The sequence below is a fragment of the Megascapheus bottae genome, chromosome 14 (assembly GCF_031878675.1).
Source record: "Megascapheus bottae isolate mThoBot1 chromosome 14, mThoBot2.hap1, whole genome shotgun sequence".
In the NCBI taxonomy this organism is placed as follows: domain Eukaryota; kingdom Metazoa; phylum Chordata; class Mammalia; order Rodentia; family Geomyidae; genus Megascapheus; species Megascapheus bottae.
Window position 1 is genome coordinate 51,752,356 of NC_143522.1, and position 20,855 is coordinate 51,773,210.

Genomic DNA, 20,855 nt, shown 5'->3' on the forward strand with positions numbered 1-20,855 from the left:
GTGGTACCGAGGAATCGAACCCGGGTCTTCATGCATGCTAGGCAAGCACTTTAACCACTAGGCCAAACTCCCGGCCTGTGCTGTCATTTCTTGATTGTCTTCTCAGCTGCAAGTTTTTGTTTGCTGGTGCATCCTTACCACCTACTCTCAGCTGCTTTGTTTACCTTTTCTTCAAGGAATGTTTTGTAACAGTATTCCTTACCTTGGGCAACTTGAGGGTTTAGCAGTGCAAAAGGGGCCAAGGCCGCATTCAATTGTTAGGTCTACTCTTTTTTTTTCAACTTCTTTTTAGCAAGATTTCTTTCATTTTGCTAACTCTAGGAATTTAGAAGAGAGCCCTGATGGTTTATTTTATTATATCATTGTCACTTTATTTCCCACTCAAACATTGAACAATTTTTATGTTGCTTACATGGATAAAGTTGAAAACCATTATTTGAGTGTGGAAAGTTGTAAAGTCAGTATACAATAGTTTTCTTCAAAGAATTTGTCTAGTTCAGATTTCAAATCAATCATAACAGTATTATTTCTAATTGTACCCATATATAAATATAGATATGAAAATTTGTATGTAAAGAAATATTGTGAACAGAAGAAATTTTTTATTTGACTTTTTTCCCCAAGTGAGAAGTACAGCTTGTAAGATTTATCCTCAAGTTTATACCATTTGAATTTTTGCTCCCTGTGTAATTTTCATGGATAAATGTGGGGTTTATCAGTCAGTCTCGTGTCCAGCACGTGTCAGCGTGAGGAGCTCTTAAATGGAGTCTGTGATCATCTCAAGTAGTCAGTCTTTCCTGAAGGGATTTCATTGCTGCAGATTCAAATCTCTTTTGCCTGCCAGATAGTATATTCTATAGGCTGCCTGTTTTGTAAACTGTGATCTGAAGTTCAAGAAAGTCTGAAGTTTATAAAAGAATAAAATTGTAAAATTGGGCTTACTTTGAAGCATCATCTGTTACTTTTAATGTAAAATATCAGCATTAAGTAGTACTAAAACAAGTATTACATAAACTAATTATTATAAATTCTTATCTTTATCACAGAACTTGTTGATTATTTAAAATTAGCTATTGGTGTTGTTTCTGTTGATGTTTTGATAAGAATTATAATTTTTTGACAATGGCCAGTACAGTTATGAACGAAACTTAAATTTGGTCAGCTTTTGGTCTTTAATATAATTTCAGATAAAGATCTTTTTAGCCATATCTAAAAATTATTAGAAACATGGCAACTGTTAATGTAAAAATAACATGCTAATTTATTCTGTTGTATGATGATGGCATAGTAGAAATTACTTGGCCTTCCCTTTGTCCTAACTTGGAAGAGTACTTGTCAAAATGAATATGTTTTCAGCTCATAATTTTATCCACTTAAGTATGTTTACACAAGTGATTGTATGACTGTAGTCCGCAGTTTGCTCCTGTCCCCTGATGTTTGCCAAATAAGAATAAATGATGGATAGATTTTACAAAAAAAATAGAGACAGAACAATATATAATGAAAATTTCATTTTCTTCAAAAATGAAACATTTCTTTCAAAATGTAGAAGCAAATTTCAGCATTCAGCCTCTCTTTATTCAAAAGCCTTGCTCTTTGGTCTTCCTTGGCTCGTTTAGTCCATTATAGATGGCATAGTGGAAGACATCTCTCTAATTCATAAAACTGTAACTACCTTAAACCAAGAATGGTGGCGCATTCCTATATGCCATCATTTTGGAGGCAGAGGCTCAAGAATCATTAGTTCCAGGGCAAATATCTCATCTTTTATAGAAGAAAAGAGAATCATTATCTCCTGCTTCTAAAGCATAAAATACCTGAAGGAGGCAGGGAGGAAGGAAGAGTGAACACTTGAATTAAATACATTAGAACCTGGAGCTGCAAAAATTGTAAAAAGAGACACTCATGCTCCTAAAGGTTGAGCCATTAACCCATCTCACCATCTTTTACCATTACTACAATTTATAATGCCTGGGAAAAACAGTTTCGAAAGTGAAAAAATGTAATACAAATATAACATAGTTCATTTGGAACAAAACACCAGGAAGATTTCAGGATGGAGACATGTTGTAAGTATGAGGTGGGAATGTGAGTAATTACATTTTGTTCTAAATTTCTGCAGTACCTACGAACTACTGAGTCCTAGAACCAGGGTTGGCTTTGAGAAGTCTGCCTTTCCATTCCTGGTATTTAGAATTGCCACTAATGACCTTGACTTTGGCCATTATCTAAAGAAGATACAGACCATTTGTTGTCTTTCCTGCAGCATAATGTGCAGAGATGCTGCGTTTCCCTTTGAGGGATTATACGTGAATTTGAACCTGGATATATTCCTAATAACTAGATGGCATACAAACCAAGAATGGATAAGTACTTTTATTGGTGGCTATTATTTTTTAAAGAAGTGATTCAGAAACTCTTACTAAGCTGTCATTGTACCAAGTTATTAAAAAAAAAACTTGCCCATTCCTTTCAGAAATAATTCTGTACTTTTGGAACCTTAGCAGGTAATGATTTGCTAGAAGACAATGGACTGGTAAGAAAATGGTCAAAACAATGTTTTCTGAAGCCCATGTGTTATATATTAGTTTATAACATTACTACATTCCATATACTGTAGAGGTTGGTAAATCTTCTCCAAAAAATTTGCACACTACTTTATTCTATCAACTTTTTACATAACTCAAAATAGAAAAATACTTATTTAGGCTGGGTAAAATAATGATCATGGTTTGATTTTTTTTTAAAGTTACACATTTTGCATGGGTGCAAGGTTTGTATGTCTTTTAAAGAAAGCACTTAAACTTTCTACTAAGAATCCATTTAAAGATAGTTATGAAAATTTTGTCATTTTTTATGCAAATTTGGTTATAAGTATGTTACTTTTTCAAAAAAACTTTATTCCAAAACAGAATACCTGTATATAATATTTGGTCTACATAAAAGGGAACGCAAGCAGTATTTTCAGGCCTAGTTTCTTTCTCATTTTCAGGTCTAAGTAACTGAAAAGAAAGTTTAACTTCTAATATGTTCTGTTTTTCATCCAGTATTCTCCTTCCATGTGAATTCAGCTCTATATAAAAATTTTTCTAAAATGGCACCTTGTTTTGAAAACAGATCTTATGTTCTTAAAAAAATAAAAATATTGACAGCTGCTCTTAATAATGTTTCCATATTTAGAAAATCTTACATTTTCACCCAAGCTATATTTAATAAATTTATTTTAATATTCATGTAAATAGCTCGTGTTTAATTATGATGTCAACTGTAAATGGTTAAGTTGTCCTCAGTATTTGAGCCAGTATAAATACTGCATATACAGTAAATTGGAACCATCCAATTACGTTCAACTAATGTAGTTTTGACATAATAAAACGTGATGTGTATGTGAAAAAAAAGAAAAGTCTGCTTTTCCACAGTGAGAGAATTTTAGAAGAATCTACCATCACTGGTAACACAGACAGGCACACATTTGCAAGTATTCTGCACCAGCTCACAAGATGGCACTGTTCTCTTTTTAATGATTCCGGAGATAAATTGCAAGAAGGATTTGCATTTAAATTAAGACCAAAAGAAACATTTTCTGATTGGTTGAATTGCTTAATGCTATTTCATCACTATGTGTGTCTGTCTGTCTGTGTCTGACTGGGTGTGTATGTGTACATGTGTGTGTGTTACTGGCCTGCACACACTGAACAAGGCTGGATTCCCTAAAGGAAAAGAAAATACTTAGAATAATAAGCCATACTTCCCAGGAAAACAAATCTAAGAATTGAAGGATGAGGAAATGGACAAAGACTTCACTGGTAATTTTTTGGCTTCAATTGAGCTGTAAGTACAGTTACTACAAAGGGTTAAGTTTAACCAGAAAAGCCCAAGTACTGATGATCACAGAAGTAAGAAGGAAAACAGAATTCATTCTGAATTTTCTGGAAACCCTGTGATTCTGCTGGAGAATAATTCCAATCACAATGAAGACTTGATCTGACATCATTCTGTTTGCTTCTTTAATCTTTTTCTAATCAGGGGTGAGTAGTATGGAGAAGGTGATACAGAGACCCCCATCTCTGGTTTTCCATGAAGGAACCAGTGCAACTTTCAATTGTAGTTAGAAAGTAACCAACTTTCAAAGCCTGCGATGGTACAACCAAGAAGAGAAAGCTCCAACTTTTCTATTGAAATTCATTTCCAGTGGGATAGATAAGAAGCAGGGAAGACGAAATGGCATGTTAAATAACAAAGAACTCAGCACCCTGCACATCACAGCTGCCCACAGCAGACACTCAGCCACCCACCTCTGTGCTGTGGAGGCACAGTGCTCTCTAGCCACCAGCACTCTGTACACAAACGCTGCAGCTGACGCTCTGCACCTATACGTACATAGCAACCCCATTGGCAAGGCATGATGACCCATGCAGTCATAGAGGAAGCCTTTCTACCAGGACCACACCTGCCACTGCTCTGTCCCCTGCCATCCAAGCAGCTATACATCATCTGTCTTCTGTCTAGCATACATTGAGTTCCACTAGCAACTTTTCTTGGTACCCTTATTAGCAAAAAAAAACAAAATGTGGGAGCCAGCAAGCAACATGATTTGATGTAAGTAGACATTTTTTTCTTCCCCATTTGCAGCCTGCTTATTTTTACTCTTCATTTTAGAGTTTTTAACCTCTGTTGGGTGCTTCAAAACAGTGAGATTTTTTTCTGAAGATATTACACATTAATTGGAACACTAGGACCATTAAAATGCCTTCCAAAATAGAAGTGGAAAGTTTCCCCAGTGTTCCTTGGTGTCGTGCTCCCCTAGTGTTCTGCCTGAAAGATAAGAGACTCTCATAATTGAAAACTTGAGATTCAGCTGTCTTTTGAAAGGGATGAACAGCAGGACTGGAAAAAGCGTCTTTCTCATTTTTTTCCTATTTTCTACTGTAAAAAGAACCAAACACAATCTATATCTCAAAAGTTTAACCATTTCACCAAAATTGCATTTATTCTAAAACCAATATTCATCAGTTAGAAGAGAGAAACAAATTAAAGGAACATGCACAACCTTAGCCTACAGAAATTAGGAATTGTTCAGTGTTTTATTTTCCTTTTCATCTGCACTCATAAGCTTGAAGAATAATGAGTCCTGTAAGTTGAGGGGAAAAAATCTTTTTAGGCAACTAGGTCAAGCATCTTCCACTTCTGGACTGTGAGTCATGGTAAGAACTCTCCAGAAGTTTTCTCCCGTTGACTACATTATAAGATGTTCTTGGCCTGAAGCATCCACTGTAAGATTAGAAAATCAGAAATCCAGAAGCAACAATGACCACATCACTTCTACCCCTGGCCCTTCCAGGTAACCGTCTTTCCAATCCCAAGCTACCCTCTGGAAGGAAGACTCCAATTTCACACTGGCCGATATGGGTTTTAAATTGGAGGGCCTCGGAGAACAGATTGGATCTCACCCCCAAGACACCTAAGTGAACGACACAGAAGGGAAATCTATGAGTCTGTTGTGTGACTTCAGTATCTCATCTGTAGGCTTTCTTTTCTTCTACTGATTTTGACAGTATCAAAACTAGGCCCCAGAAAATATTTCCACAGGGGATGGAGAAATTCCTTGGAAGGAAATGCCAATTTTGCCATAAATGGGTTAAAGTTGAAAGTATGGCAAACTCTGGAGATTTATATATTGCAAATCTGGCTCCAGCAGACATTGTCCTATATCACTGTGTGCTGAGAGACACAAAGACACCTTCACAAGCTGTACAAAAATCCCACCCTCGTGAGGAGAGAGACAAGGCACAACAAACCATACAGATTCTTTCTTGGGGTTTTTCCAAGCGGTATCATGGTGCATAGAAGATCCTGGACATTAGATCCAAAGTAACATTGCTTTCTTAGAAAACAGAAAAGGTGAACATGTGGTAGAATACCTAAACTTCGTACTGGAGGCATGGCTAAAGTGGTAGAGTGCCAGCATAAGCAAGAAATATGAGAGAGCACAAGGCTCTGAGTTCAAATCCCAGTACCAGTAAAAGGAAGGAGGAAAAGCAGGAAGGAAGGAAGGAAGGAAGGAAGGAAGGAAGGAAGGAAGGAAGGAAGGAAGGAAGAGGAAGGAAGGAAGGAAGGAAGAGGAAGGAAGGAAGGAAGGAAGGAGGGAGGGAGGAGAGGGAAGAGAGGGAGGAGAGGGAGGAGAGGGAGGGAGGGAAAGGAGATATACCTAAACTTTATATATAGTATTCTTTTACCATTCATAAGTTAAATTAAATACTTGGATGTAAAGAACTCAAAGTAAAACTTGGTGAAACAATACAGCTTTATTTAACCTTCCTTCTGTGGGGCATGTCACATCAGAAAAATGGGCTCATTTCCTGGTCTTGGGATCCAACCTGCCTGTCACCTGGTTGGAAGGCTTGGCTGTGGTTTGTGATGTAAAGCAAGACTACCTCTACCTCTGGGACTGGCCCCGACCACCCTCTTGGACAGCACCTACCTCTGCCCACCTCTATGCTGATAGACTCCTGAATCCTATACCAACCCATTGTATTTTCCCAATAAACGAATCTTTTCTTGACGAGTCTCCCTGTCATGTCTGAGTGTCCTCCCTCCGGTGAGGGAGGGCTGGCTGCCAGTCGGCCCTTTTCTTTCTCAGTCTCGTCTTAGTTGGGGCGTGTTCTCTCTATCCCTCTTGTGGGCAGGAGGCAAGAAGAACTAAAAATCCCGACATCTTCCCTGGAACTGAAGGTAGTTTCCCATGAGACATTAATCTACATTCTTGAGATTTAGTACAATCAATCTCAGCTTTCCTTTCTTTTTTTTTTTTTTTTTTGCCAGTCCTGGGCTTGAGCTCAGGGCCTGAGCACTGTCCTTGGACTTTCTCAAGGCTAGAACTCTACCACTTGAGCCTCAGCACCACTGCTGGCTTTTTCTATATATGTGGTACCAAAGAATTTGTTTGCTCATATCTTGGATTTGAGACACAAGAAGTTTTCACTGGAGTCTCCACTAGCAGCTTTGAGAGAAATAAGACAAAAGAATTGAGAGTAGTCCATCAGAAAGGGGTTGGGGAACAGTCCAGAACATTGACTTGATATTGAGAACACTTAGCACAAGTTTGGAGCTATGTGTCTGCTAAAAATATTAACTATTATATTAACAGGATTATACTTATTTCATAAAAAAATTTGAAACACTAAAAATAAAATGCCACTCAAAGGACATTTAGTCAGGTTTCTCTCTGTATTCTCACAAGTGGTTTAAATATTTTTTTTTACTAAAATAGTCTCTTGCCTAAAATATATTTTTATATTTAAAATTAGTCCCTGATATAAGCTCTGAAAAACAGATCTGAGGTATGACATACTTAATGAATTTATACTTATTTATTTCTCTTTCCTTCCTTCTTCTCTCTCTCTCCCTCTCTTCTTTCTTCCTTTTCTTTTTTCCTCTCTTTCTTATATTATCTTATTTTCCATTCATATAAAACATCATGTCTACATATTCTTTTATTCAACAGGAACAATAGTAATAACACTATTTCTTTGTTTGAAAAATAGAGAACAGCACCTCAGAAAGATTAACTTACCAAAGTCATGAAATTAGCAAGTGGCAAATGGAACAAGAGTCAGTTATTTGGCTTTAATTAGTAAGTAGATGTTGCTAATTCCAGTCTTATTGTTCATCATTCAATCAACTAGAGGCTATACTCCCAGAAAGCTAATCTCCCACGCACATCTGGACATATGGATTCTTGCACACATTTTTCTCATTTTTCCCTGTTCTTGTGGCTAATGTACAAAAAAGAATAAAAGTCGCTCTCATGTGGGAAAGCTTTCAACAAAGCAACACTGATCAATACTGAGAATTTTTCCTTTCACTCCTCTCTCTACAACAAGAAAATCCAATTTTAAAATGCTCAGTAGTGAGGAATAAGACTTGATGATTGCTTTCTACTAAAAGTCAGAAAAGACTTTCATTAGGAGAATGGAAACATGTGAGGACTTTTCATGTTCTGACCAGAATTCCTGGTTCATTCTCTAACACTGCCCCACATGGACAGGAAAACCTACAGACCTTAAGCTGGAAAGACTCAAAGTAGGGACAACACAAATGCAGAGTGGAAAAAAAATTGCTATTGCATGATGTCAGATTGATGTTACCTAAAATAATGCTTTCAATCTACAGCCCTTCAGCCTTGTTTCACCTTCAAATCTTAGTAGATTCAAAAAGGTAATCTATTTTTTTTGTTTAGACATTCTATTTTTTTCTTTCTATCAATCTCAGGTTTGAATTCTGGGCCTGTGCAATGTCTCTGATCTCTTCAGCTCAAGTCTACTGCTCTACCACTTTGAGCTACAGCTCCACTTCTGGTTTTCTGCTGTTTAATTGGAGATAAAAGTTTCATGGATTTTGGTGTCTGGGCTGGCTTTGAACTGTGACCCTCAGATCTCAGCCTCCTGAATAGCTAGAATTAAAGGCTTGAGTCACCCGCATCTGGCTGTTTAGACATTCTTATTTCATACATTTCAAATTACAAAAACAATACTGCTTGTTCTTCTACATGAAAGTACAAAAGAGTGATTCACAGTGACTTTGCTCTCTCCCATTCCTCCTGAAGAAAACAATGTTAGTAACCAGCATTGTATAAACCAGTTGTATAAACATAGATATATGTGTCTCTAGTAACACCAAAAATCTATCTGTAAGTTCATAATCAACTGCCTTTTCTCTTCTCTGAATTACCTGTGTGTATTTTTCTGATTATTTCTCATTATTAATAAAATATGTGCTTGGAAGTAGAGGTGTGACTGAAATAGAAGTATGGTTCATTATCTCATTTTGTGGCCTCATAATACAGAAAAAAATTGAAACTTACTCCTATATATTAAGATAAAAGTATAATGCTAAGTATAAACAAGAATAAAAGTCATTCAACAGATTTAATAGTGAAAAGAAAAGCAATTGGGCAGGGAGTGTGGCCTAGTGACAGAGTGCTTGCCTAGCATGCACAAAGCCCTGGGTTCGATTCTTTGGTATCACAAACACAGAAAAAGCTGAAAGTGGTGCTGTGGCTTATGTGGTAGAGTACTAGCCTTGAGAAAGCCCTGAGTTCAAGCCCCAGAGAGAGAGAGAGAGAGAGAGAGAGAGAGAGAGAGAGAGAGAGAGAGAGAGAGAGAGAGAGAGAGAGAGAGAGAGAGAAAGAAAGAAAAGAAAAGAAAAGAAAGAGGGAGAGGGAGGAAGGAAGGAGGGAGAAAGGGAGGAAGGGAAAAAGAAAGAAAGAAGGAAGGAAAGAAAGAAAGAAAGAAAGAAAGAAAGAGAGAAAGAAAAAAGAAAGGAAGAAAGAAAAGCAAATTTCTTTTCATCTACCAAAAATCAAACTTAAAATAAATCATTGTCAGGGGCCCATAAAAATAAGCCACAAATTTTTTCAATTTTTAAATATCCAGTATTAAAAGTTCCACTGATATAAAATGTATGAATAGAGCTGTAGAAATTGGAAAAACTGTGTGGCTTCTAGCTCAAATTCAATGAAACAACAAAATCCAAACTTGTCACTAAAACAGAAACAATATACAAATGACCATATACTTTCTACTGTGCTTCATTAACTATCTTTTCTCAGGTATTTAAAAACCAATGGGTGGCTGGGAGTTTGGCCTAGTAGTCGAGTAATAGCATGCACAAAGACCCAGGTTCGATTCCTTGGTACCATATACATAGAAAAAAGCTGGAATTGGTGCTGAGGTTCAAGTGGTAGAGTTCTAGCCTTGAGAAAATCCAAGGACAGTGCCCAGGCTCTGATCTCAAGCCCAGGACTCAAAAAAAGAAAGAAAGAAGCTCCACACACACACACACACACACACACACACACACACACACACACACACACACAGAGTAACACTAATGACTTGCATTTTTATATAATTTTCTCATACAATCTTTTGCCTTAATACCAGCTTAAATTCACTAAGGCAGTGTCATGTGTGTGTATTGATTTTCATTCATTTTGTCAATATATATTTCACCTCAGAGTCTTACATTCTTACTTGGCATGCTTGCTCACAGCTGGCACTCTCTACTGAGCCACACCTGCAACTCAGCTTTTATTTTTTCTTTGCCAGGCCTGGGGCCTGGACTCAGGGCCTGAGCACTGTCCTTGGGCTTTCCTCAAGGCTGGCACTCTACCACTTGAGCCACAGCACCACTTTCAGTTTCATCTGGGTAAACGGTACATTACATTACAAAGCAAAACATTACCTTTTACAAAAGTAAAATTCATTTATTCAACATATTTTAATAAATTTCTTTGTTAATTAGTAAATAATTAACAATGACATAGTTTTGTTCCAAATAGAGGACCCAGGAATAACTTCACATAGGTATAGTCACTTTGACAAAAGAGTCATACATTGAAGAAAAGATAGGGTTGAAAAGCTGATATCTACAGGTAGAAAAATTTTGCCCTGTACAAAAATAAAAGCAAAATGAATCAATTTTCTTTTGCTAGTCCTGAGCTTGAGCTCAGGGCCTGAGCACTGTTCTTGGACTTTCTCAAGGCTAGAGCTCTACCACTTGAGCCTCAGCACCACTTCCAGCTTTTTCTATGTATGTGGTACCAGGGCCTTCATGCACGCTGGGCAAACACTTTACCACTAGACCAAACTCCCAGCCAGAATCAAATATTTTAATGTACCCAGAAGAATGGTGTTAAATAAGATAGTAAGTCCCCTAACAAAATCATTTAGATGCTATTGGAAATGAATGATTTCTAAAATCAAAAATATAACAGAAATCCAAATACTGAAAACAATTTAAATACTGACCTTGCTTTGCTTTCATTAGCTAACCACATGACTGAGTCCTTGATCCATGCTTTGTTACTGAATCTTGTCCCCACCACCACTTATTTTAAATTCTACTGGAAATGCATGCAGTCCCTAGTGTTTATGCATGTCCTAATAGTATACTAGCAAATTTAATTATGTCCTTGAAATGATTTTCTGGACCAACTAGTTGAACCCATTTTCTCTGAGTCATTTGTAGTAGTCCATTTCAAATTACTAATCCATATCATTAAACAACAATCCAGAAACCTTAAAAACAAACAAATAAATAAATAAAAACCAGTAGCATATCTCTTAAAGTATTTCTCTGCTTCAGTAGGAAATTCATTTTGTTTATGCTTGTTATGAGAGGTCATTAAGAATCTTTTGATGAAAGAATACTTGGCTGGATATAATCATTTTAAGTGGCAATTATTTTATTTCAGTATTAGAGCTACATCAGACTATGCTCTTCTGGACTTTTAAGAGGTTCTCTTGAGAGTTCTGTTGTTACCTTGTCAAATTTGCCTTTGTTGGTGCTCCTCTCTTGTGTCTCTTATTCTTCTTTCTTCGTTATATACTTTCAGTATTTTAAGTATAATAGAGTATGGGAAGGTCCATTTGGATTTCTATATGCCTCCTATACTTGAATAGCCATTTTGTTCCTTAGATTTGGGGAATTATCTGCTATCATTTCATGGAACAAGTTTTCTGTGATTTAGTGTATGTCTCAGTTCCTTTGTTTAAGCCACAGATTCATGAGTTTTAGCCTCTTAATTCTGTCTTGAATATTGTTGTAATGGTTACTGTTTTCACTTCATTGGTAATGGCCTCAATCTTGTCTTTAATTCTGATATTCCTCTTTCCCCCTTGATCTAGTCTATTAGTAATGCTGTTCACTGAATTTTTATTTTATTTACAGAGCTCTTTATTTCCAAAATTTGTTTTGCCCCCAGAATGCCTTCACTGAATCTCTCTTCTAAACTGCTAATTATATCCTTTACTTTAGTCATCTATTTATTTGCATTCTCTTTGAGATAACTGATCTAAAATTGATCATTGATCTAAAAGCTAGACTTTTGAATGAGCTCAGGGACAGTGCCTATGCCTAGAGTTCAAGCCCCACACCTGACCAAAAAAAGAAAAGAAAAAAAGAAACACCAATCAAAAGGACATTGAGACTCCATCTCGAGTCAGTCAGAATGGCAATAAGAAAAGATATATATATATATATATATATATATCTCACTGAAAATAGGAATATGAATGAGTGCTGCCACTATGGAAATCAGCATAAAACTAAAACTAGGACAATGAACCAATGTCTGTCACATGACTGTCATCTTAGCTATTTAGGAGGCTGAGATTGAGAGGACTGAGGTTCAAAGCCAGACTGAAGAAAAAGGGTCATGCAGGATAAAGTAGGAGAGTCACAATGGTATGACCGGGAAGGAAGCAAGACCCTATCTAAAAAATAACCAGTACATAGGGGCTGGAGACAGGAGTCCAGACAGAATACCTAGCAAATGTAAGCCCCTAACTCCAAACCCAGTATCACCCATGCACTTATGTACACATGCTTGTGCACGGATACCTACACACACACACACACACACACACACACACACACACACAATCTACTAAGAGTTTTTCTATACCAATTCCAAACAAATATCTGGAGGAGGTAAGTCAGCATAAAATAGAGATAAGCACACTATTTACAGCATCCACTGTATGAAGTCAGCCTATAGTCTCACCAACGGATGAATGAATAAAGAAAATGTGTTATGTATGTGAAATAATGAATCTCATTCATCAATCAAGAAGAGTGAAAATTCATCATTTACAGAAAAATAGATGGAACTGGAGAGTATCATGTCAAATGAAATAAGCCATACTGATAAGGATAGATTTCATATGTTCTCTTTCATACGAAAAATACATGTCCAAAAATAAACAAGTGATTTGAGTGTAAAACAAGAACTGCTAGTGGATTAGAAACCAATGAAAGGTAAGAAAGTAAGTAGTATATACACATGTATGAACATAGAACAGTAAAACTCAAAACAATAAAACTTTGCTTTTAAGCAAATGTTTTTTGTCAGTGCTGGACTTTTGAACTCAGGGCCTGAGCACTACCCTCAGGTTCTTTTTCTCAAGGCTAGATCTTTACCACTTGAGCCTCAGTACCACTTCTGGCTTTTTTTCTATGTATGTGGTACCAAGGAATGGAACCTGGGTCTTCGTGCATGCTAGGCAAGCACTCTACCACTAGGCCAAACTCCTGGCCCTGCTTCTAAGCAAATTTTAAGAGGATAGGATAAGAAGGAAAAATTGAAGGGGAAAATGGATTAAAACGCACTGTATGCATGTGATAGAAATATCACAATGAAATTTCCCTAGTATATCACCAATAATCAAAGGAAAAAGGGCAAAAATAATGTAGAATAAACTATGAAATTTAAGTTTATAGTTATAATACTAATAATTGAAGAAATAAAGAAGCAACATTAACTGAAAGAAGCAAACAAATGAGAGCGGGGAATGAGCAAAAGATTTTTTTTTCAAATCTGATCACAAAGCAAAACAATGGCATAAATAAAAGTTTATAAATGTAAGGAAGACTGGGTGTATGTATAATGGCACATGCTTGATTTAACGCCAGCTACCCAGGAGGTAGAGACAGAAAAATCACATGTCTGGGGCCAGCGTAGATAAAGGTAATGGCTAGAATGTCTCAAAAACAATTTCTTTTCATAAAAGACTGTGTGCATGTCTTAGTATACCCAAGCCCTAGATTCATTGCCCAATACCAAAGAAAAAAAATGAAAAAGAAGGAGAAGGAGGAAGGGAAAGAAAGGACCAGTAGCACATACTATCATTCTAGCTACTTGGGAAACTGAGAGTGGAAGGACTGAAGTTTAAGGCCGGATCAGGAATAAAAGATTTCAAGACCCTATCTCAAAAACATCTAAACCACAATCAAAAAATAGAGCTGGAAGTTTGCCTAAATGATAAGAGCACCAGACTAGAAAGGGTAAGACCCCAAGTTCAAGCCCCCGTACCACCAAAAAGAAAGAAAATAAAGTTTAAACAATACTAAAAATAATAGAAGAAAACCACAAAAATTGGGAAAGCTTCTTTCCTAGGACCTAAATCAAGTAGGCCAGGCAGTCTGTGGAGTCTATTCTTGTTCTTCATAGTTCTCCCTGTCCACATGGTGTGGGTCAGTGCCTTATTCCAGCTGAGAACCAAACTGGACAAGAAGCTATTCGCTTCAGAAGCTTCCCTTCTTGTCATACGCTGGCTTCCATGAGTGTTGTAGCCTGTGGGCCAGGCTGCTTTCCACTTGTTCCAGAAGACTCATATTTTATGTACCCAGGGCTAGCCAACATCCAAGATGAAAGGTGTTTCCCCAAGATGTTTCAGAGTGGGAGAAGCAAAAAGAGCACTGAGTTCTGTACTGGAGATAGGGGAGACCTGAAAGGACTCAATGCCCTACCTTCTGATCTCTGCATTTTCAGACTCCAAGCAGAAGTAAGCGACCCTGTACGAGGGAGAAAGTTGTAGAAAGGAAGTGATCTGTTTGCACTGGTGCTCAGAGGCTCTCAGTTCCATTGGGTAGTAAACTCTAAGTAGCAGAGGCAACTCCAGGAGCCAAGCAATTTGCCAGCCATGGACTCAGAAAACCCATCCTCTGTTCCTCACCACAGAGATGAGAGGACCCACCACCTCTGGCTTCTCTCTATGACTGCCTCTCCAAGGGTCTCCTTCCCAAAGCTCCCTAACCTGTGACTGTTTCCTGTTCTCAGGGAACAGACAGTGGGGCCTCTCTCCAGATAGTATCTGCTGTATTACTAGGATCTGAGAAGTAATTCAATAGATTTTTTTTTCTCCAAATGCCTGCTTGTCATATCAGGCCAAATCTCTGCACTGGATTTAAGGTGTATGAGAATGGTGGGCTTCTCCCCACAGGTAAGACTGCCAGTCTGTTGTCACAAGGCTCTCCATGCAATCTTGTCAACCACCGAAATGTTGGAAGTGGGACTAGAACTGTGGCCCAGGTTGCAGAAGGCTAGCCTTGAGCAAAAACAAAAAAGGCAAGAACACTCCGAGATATTGAATTCAAGCCTCAGTACTATCATTAAACGGTTTTTAAGTTGTGTGAATTCGTAATCTCTGGTTCATAAATCTTTTCTTCTGATTTCATTAAAATCACTCTTGCTAAGGACACCTTTGGCTTTTATACCACAAATCTACGAATTGTCGTTCTTTATCTTATTGAATATCTTAGCATAATTTGACATATTATTGATTCCATGAAGTACTCTTATTGTTGGAATTTTGAATCACCACACTGTCCTCACTGTCCTAGTTTACCTTTGACTCATACAGACTTCTTCTTCTTTCCTACCTTGGTCTCCTCTTGTTGACCTCTAGATACAATATTTTCTTGAGGCTCACGTTCTCAAACATATATTCTACCTACCTTCATTTCTAAGAGATCTCACTCAGAAGTGTAGCTTCAATTATCATCTAAACATTGATAACTCTCAAATGTACACCTCCATCTTATTTTTCTCTGTGAAAAAAAGACATGCATATTTCCATATAAAGCTGTCTAGTACCATCATATAATTTAAAAAATATTTTTGCCAATCCTAGGGCTTGAACTCAAGGGCCTGGTCACTGTTCTTGGGCTTTTTCAAGGCTAGTGCTCTACCACTTGAGCCACAGCACCACTTCTGGCTTTTTCTGTGTATGTGGTACCAAGGAATTGAACCCAGGGTTTTGTGCATGCTAGGCAAGCACTCTCCACTAGCTACACTCTAGGCCCAACATCATACAATTTTATGAACAATTAGACCTAAGTACTGATTTTTTGTTCCATTTGTCTGTATGACATCTGTTTAGCATATCTAGTGGGCATCTTAAAATTAACATGCGAAATTTAATTTCTTCACATTGTTTACCTTTGCTTCTCTTAATAAAATTTTAAAAATTGCTTGGTTATAAGAGCCAAAAATCTTGAAGTCTTTTAATTTCGTTTTTCAAACACACAACATTGGGAAGCAAACAGACCACATAAGATTTATTTTATGTCATAAAAAGTCTGACTTCCCTTTTTTTCAAGTTAGATAAGGATGTTACATGATGGATTCCAGTGACAGCCAGCTCATTTCATAATTCTAATTCTAAGATAAATAGATGAGTAAGGTACAGAACCTGGGCATGAGCTTGATGCTTTGTTGAAATATATTCCTGCCTTGTAATATTTCTTGCTGAGCTGTTAAGGACTTTCCCACAGAAGCCAGAAGCTAATAAATTGTCTGGTATTTTGGAAACTTTTAGCCCTAGGGAGCAATGCACAGTTCAAGATTGCTGATAAATACATATATATATATATATACATACATACATATATATATGCACACACACACACACACACACACATATATTAGATTGTATAAGTGAGGGTAGAAAGAGAAATGAGGAAGAAGCAGCAAGTCAGCATCTGGATTTCAGGCTTGCTCTAATAAAGACCATTTGTATAAGAAAGGTTTCACATACTTCCAAGAGCCAGGTTCATCAGAGTCTACAGTAAAGGCCACTGGCCTAGAATGTTACCACTATCACATTTGCCTCCAGCCACCTCAAGTAAGAAGAGACATAAGGGGCCAAGAGTTTGGCCTAGTGGTAGAGTGCTTTCCTGGCATGCATGAAGACCCAGGTTCAATTCCCCAGTCCCACATATATAGAAAAAAGCCAGAAGTGGTGCTGTGGCTCAAGTGGTAGAGCTCTAGACTTGAGAAAACCCAAGGACAGTGCTCAGGCCCTGAGCTCAAGCCCAGGATTGGCAAAAAAAAAAGAAGAAGAGACATAAATCATCCCAACATATATATAATCAACTCATTTTTACCCACACTGATCAGAGATGCTATCTTTATCATATATATAGTTATGTCTAAAACTGGTTCACTAATCCATTTAACTGTCTTCCTAGTCCTAATTTTCACATAAATATATATTTATTGCATTACTACTTTTATGCAGTTAAAAGCTATTTTTTAATAGTTTCTTTTAACTATTGTTAATTTAACATACAAAGTGTTGCATGTGTTTGAACCAATATTTTGGTATGGTCTCTATTTTCTTTTAGGTTTTCTGGTAGGTAATTATATAATTTGTGACTATGTAGATGATATTTGAATGTTTTCTTTCAAATTCTTATACTTCTTGCCAGGTGCCAGTGGCTCTCGCCTGTGATACTAGCTACTCAGGAGGCTGAGATTTGAGGCTCGCAGTTCCAAGTCAGCCTGGGCATCAAAGTCCATGAGACTCTTATCTCCAATTGAGCTCAGGTGATAGAGTGCTGGCTTTGAGCTGAAAAGCTTATGTTCTTTTCATAAGCTTGATGTTGAACCCCTTGATTCTGCTCACCAGAGACCTGATCTTATTTCCACTATTTTACTTGACTACTATGGATGTTTTACATTTCATGAAACGTACAAATGTTTACATCTGCCAATGGTCGTTTGAACATTTGTAACATTCATGGGCCATACAAATTATAAGCTTAAGAAGTAGTTAACAAGGCCAGGAGTGTGGATTTTGGCCTCTACTATATTTACTTTTTATGACTCATAACAAATATTTATTGCTGTTTTCAATGTCAAATCAAGGAAATGAGATGGGCTTCATTTTCTGAGTCATTTTCTTCATTAATGGTGATATTTTCTGGTATAAATGTAAAGTACTTTAAAACTACATCAAGGGCTGGGAGTGCGGCCTAGTGGTAGAGTGTTTAGCCAGCAAGCACGAAGCCCTGGGTTGGATTCCTCAGTACCACATACACAGAAAAAGCTGGAAGTGGTGCTGTGGCTCAAGAGGTAGAGTGCTAACCTTGAGAAAGCTCAAGGACAGGGCCCAAGCCCTGAGTTCAAATCCCAGAACAAGCCAAAAAAAAAAAGAAATAGTTTATAACATTTAGCCCAAGGTCTAACTATCTTACACAGTATGATTGCTAGAACAGTTTCTCTTTGGTGAGTGAGGTGATATTATCTGATATTAATGATGTTGCTTTCTAGGATTTGTATGTTTGTTTTAAGTCTGGAGTATAGTTGACTATGAAATAGTGGATTTTATGTTGGTAGAGGATAAAGGTGGGGGGGGGATAGAGGAGAGAGAGAGAGAGAGAGAGAGAGAGAGAGAGAGAGAGAGAGAGAGGGGGGGGGATAGATCCAGATCTAGATCTCTGTGTATATACATACACATACATAATTGGCAAATATCCTGATGTCTTAAGCATACATATATATGGCTGGAGACCTGGCTTAGCTGGTAGAACACTAGTCAATAAGTGAAAGCATCAGGTAGCTACTTAGCATCCCAGTCTCTGATTTCCCCACCCCAACCCTCAAAAAAGAGAAAAGAAATGTGAATTTCCCAATAAATATTCTTTATCTTTTTATCTTCTTGATATCAGAGAGAGGATTAAGATGAAATTATGCCTTGATGTAGTTTTTCCCATCCTGGAGCTTGAAATTAGGTCCTGGGAACTGTCCTTTGGCTTTCTCAAAGCTATAACTCTACCACTTGAGCCACAGCACCACTCTGGCTTTTTCTGTATATGTGGTACTGAGGAATTGAACCCAGGGCTTCGTTCTTGCTGGGTAAACACTCTACCACTAGGCCACACTCCCAGCCCTTGATGTAGTTTTAAAGTACTTTACATCTATACCAGAAAATATTACCATTAATGAAGAAAATGACTCAGAAAATGAAGCCCATCTTATTTCCTTGATTTGACATTGAAAACAGCAATAAATATTTGTTATGAGTCATAAAAAGTAAATATAGTAGAGTATATATATTTACTGAATTAAAAAACATGAAATTATGAATCAACTATGTTTACATAACAAGTAAATTTAGCCCATAAGGATTCTTCAAATACTTGTACAGTTTATTTTAGGTGCAGCGCACTATATATCACACACTAATGTTAGTCCTTGACAGAGAATGTTTTCAAACAAGGTATAATTAACAGTAAAATTTAAAAAGTGATTTTTTTAAATCAAGAGTGATAAGTTTTCAAACACAGATTCATTCTTTAATTTCCTCAAAGTGGGAAATTCATCATTACTTAGGCATATTTATAGAACTCAGGCAATGGGAAGTTTCAGCTCCTCATCACTCTGCCACTGAATGATTTCGTGTTGTAGGTTATCAAGCACATCAGCTGGTTCCACGTGGAATATTGTAACAAAGCTATTTGATCCTATTTTTCAACACTTCCTGTCCTTGAAACATTCATTACATATTTCCACTAGTTCCACACATGTCAATATATTCAAGTTTCCCAGAATGTTTCATCCTTTTGAGTTGCCCTTTCATATCTTAATTTAGCTTGGCATGATCTCAAGTGTGAAAGTAGAGAGTGGAGAAGCTGGCTGGGTCCTAGTAACTTGACAATATTACTTGGTCGTTTGAACACTGGGTCACACCCAGCCACTTGAGTTCCCTTCCAGGTTTTCTTGTTCACACAACTCAGTCAACCACCTTTTACAGTGATGAAATCACCAGATCTGAGTTAAGATCATTCAGTAACTCTTTAAGCTATTAAACCCACTTCTTTTGACAAAATGCATGATACTACTAACTGCCATCACATTGTTGAGAAGCAATGACTGTATATAAAGACTTTCTTGATGCACGATGTAGTGGCATATAATTAAATCACTTATATCAAGAATTAGATAATTTAGATTTTCTTGACAATGCAATTAACCCTTTTAGTGAGCCGAGTATGCCTTAGAGCTCCATCTGTATTATGGCTGTTAGGAAACTGGAGGAGAAAGGAAGGAAACATGCCAGACTCAATCTTCCACAGGCTAGGACTGTTTATTGAGATATGACAGCGAGGGACACAGCCTTCCCATAGGCTTGGAGGCTGTGTCAGCTGGTGAGGCCAGAGCCAAGGGTTTTATGCAAGGAGGCAGAGGTTATTTGAGTTTAGTATGGAGGGAGGGGAGAATGACTACAGGTGTGGGCAGAGAATAAGATATGTTCTTATCCAAGACCTCAAACTTTGTTAATGTTCAAACAAATCTACATCTGTCTTGACTAGATGGCTTGACCTTCACAGGATCCAGTTCTGTCTTCCAACCTCTTAACCCTTTCCTGGCCTCATAGATCATCCTCAGAGCCTTGTAGGACTGTTTACAGCAAGACTCAGGTCCTGTTGCCCTGCCTGAGTCAAGTCCACCTAGGCAAACCTGGAGTTTTGCCTGGCATCTGTGCACATCTGCTGGGATAATGGGGAGTGGGTTTGCCAATCTTTCAAAGGCCACTTAACTTTTCAAGGATGAACACAAATTTTATTTAATTATTTTTTATAAATATAAACCCATTCTTTATTTTTTTATTTTTTCCATATATTTTTATTGTAATTAATAGAAGGGTTACATGATATTTGCCAGATAGATGGTACATTAATTCCCATACATTGATACCCTTTCACATGGCTTGGTCCCCATTTTATTTATTTAGTAAAGTGTGGGGCTTGAACTCAGTGCTAGGCCTGGCTTGCAGTGACATCAGTTTCTCTCTTGGGTCAAAACCTCACAGTTATTTCATAAGTTATAAAATAACCCAATTGGATAGTATTTGTTCTGCCCATTGACTTGTCACAAGCCAAAGAGAAAAATTTGCCAGCTTCTGCAGAATCCTTCATATTTTTTTCAATACCTTGTACTGGATCAGTAATTTGATCTGAGATGGTTGTCAAAGACAAATTAACACTAGAACAATTTGATTTAGTCTAATACAAACAACTCCATGGCAGCCACCAGGCATTCTCTCACAAACCCTCTGTGTAGGCGGCTTCCTCAGCTTCTTTGAAATTTGCCAGACTATATTTTTTATGTTAAGGAATTTGTTATTGATTTCTGCTTATTACCTTTAATATGAATATGTGTTATATTTTGTCAAATGCCTGATCTGAATCAATATAAATGATCTATAAATTTTCCTCTTAGCTCT

The 20,855-nt window shown here is 37.3% G+C and overlaps 1 long non-coding RNA gene across 1 annotated transcript; it reads left to right on the top strand.

The window, feature by feature from the left end:
- Positions 1-4,394: 4,394 nt before the first annotated feature.
- LOC150055266 (uncharacterized) lies at positions 4,395-6,551 on the top strand. The gene is made up of 3 exons (XR_016537634.1): positions 4,395-4,599; positions 5,342-5,522; positions 6,343-6,551. It is a non-coding gene; the product is annotated as an uncharacterized LOC150055266 (long non-coding RNA).
- The last annotated feature ends 14,304 nt before the right edge of the window (positions 6,552-20,855 follow it).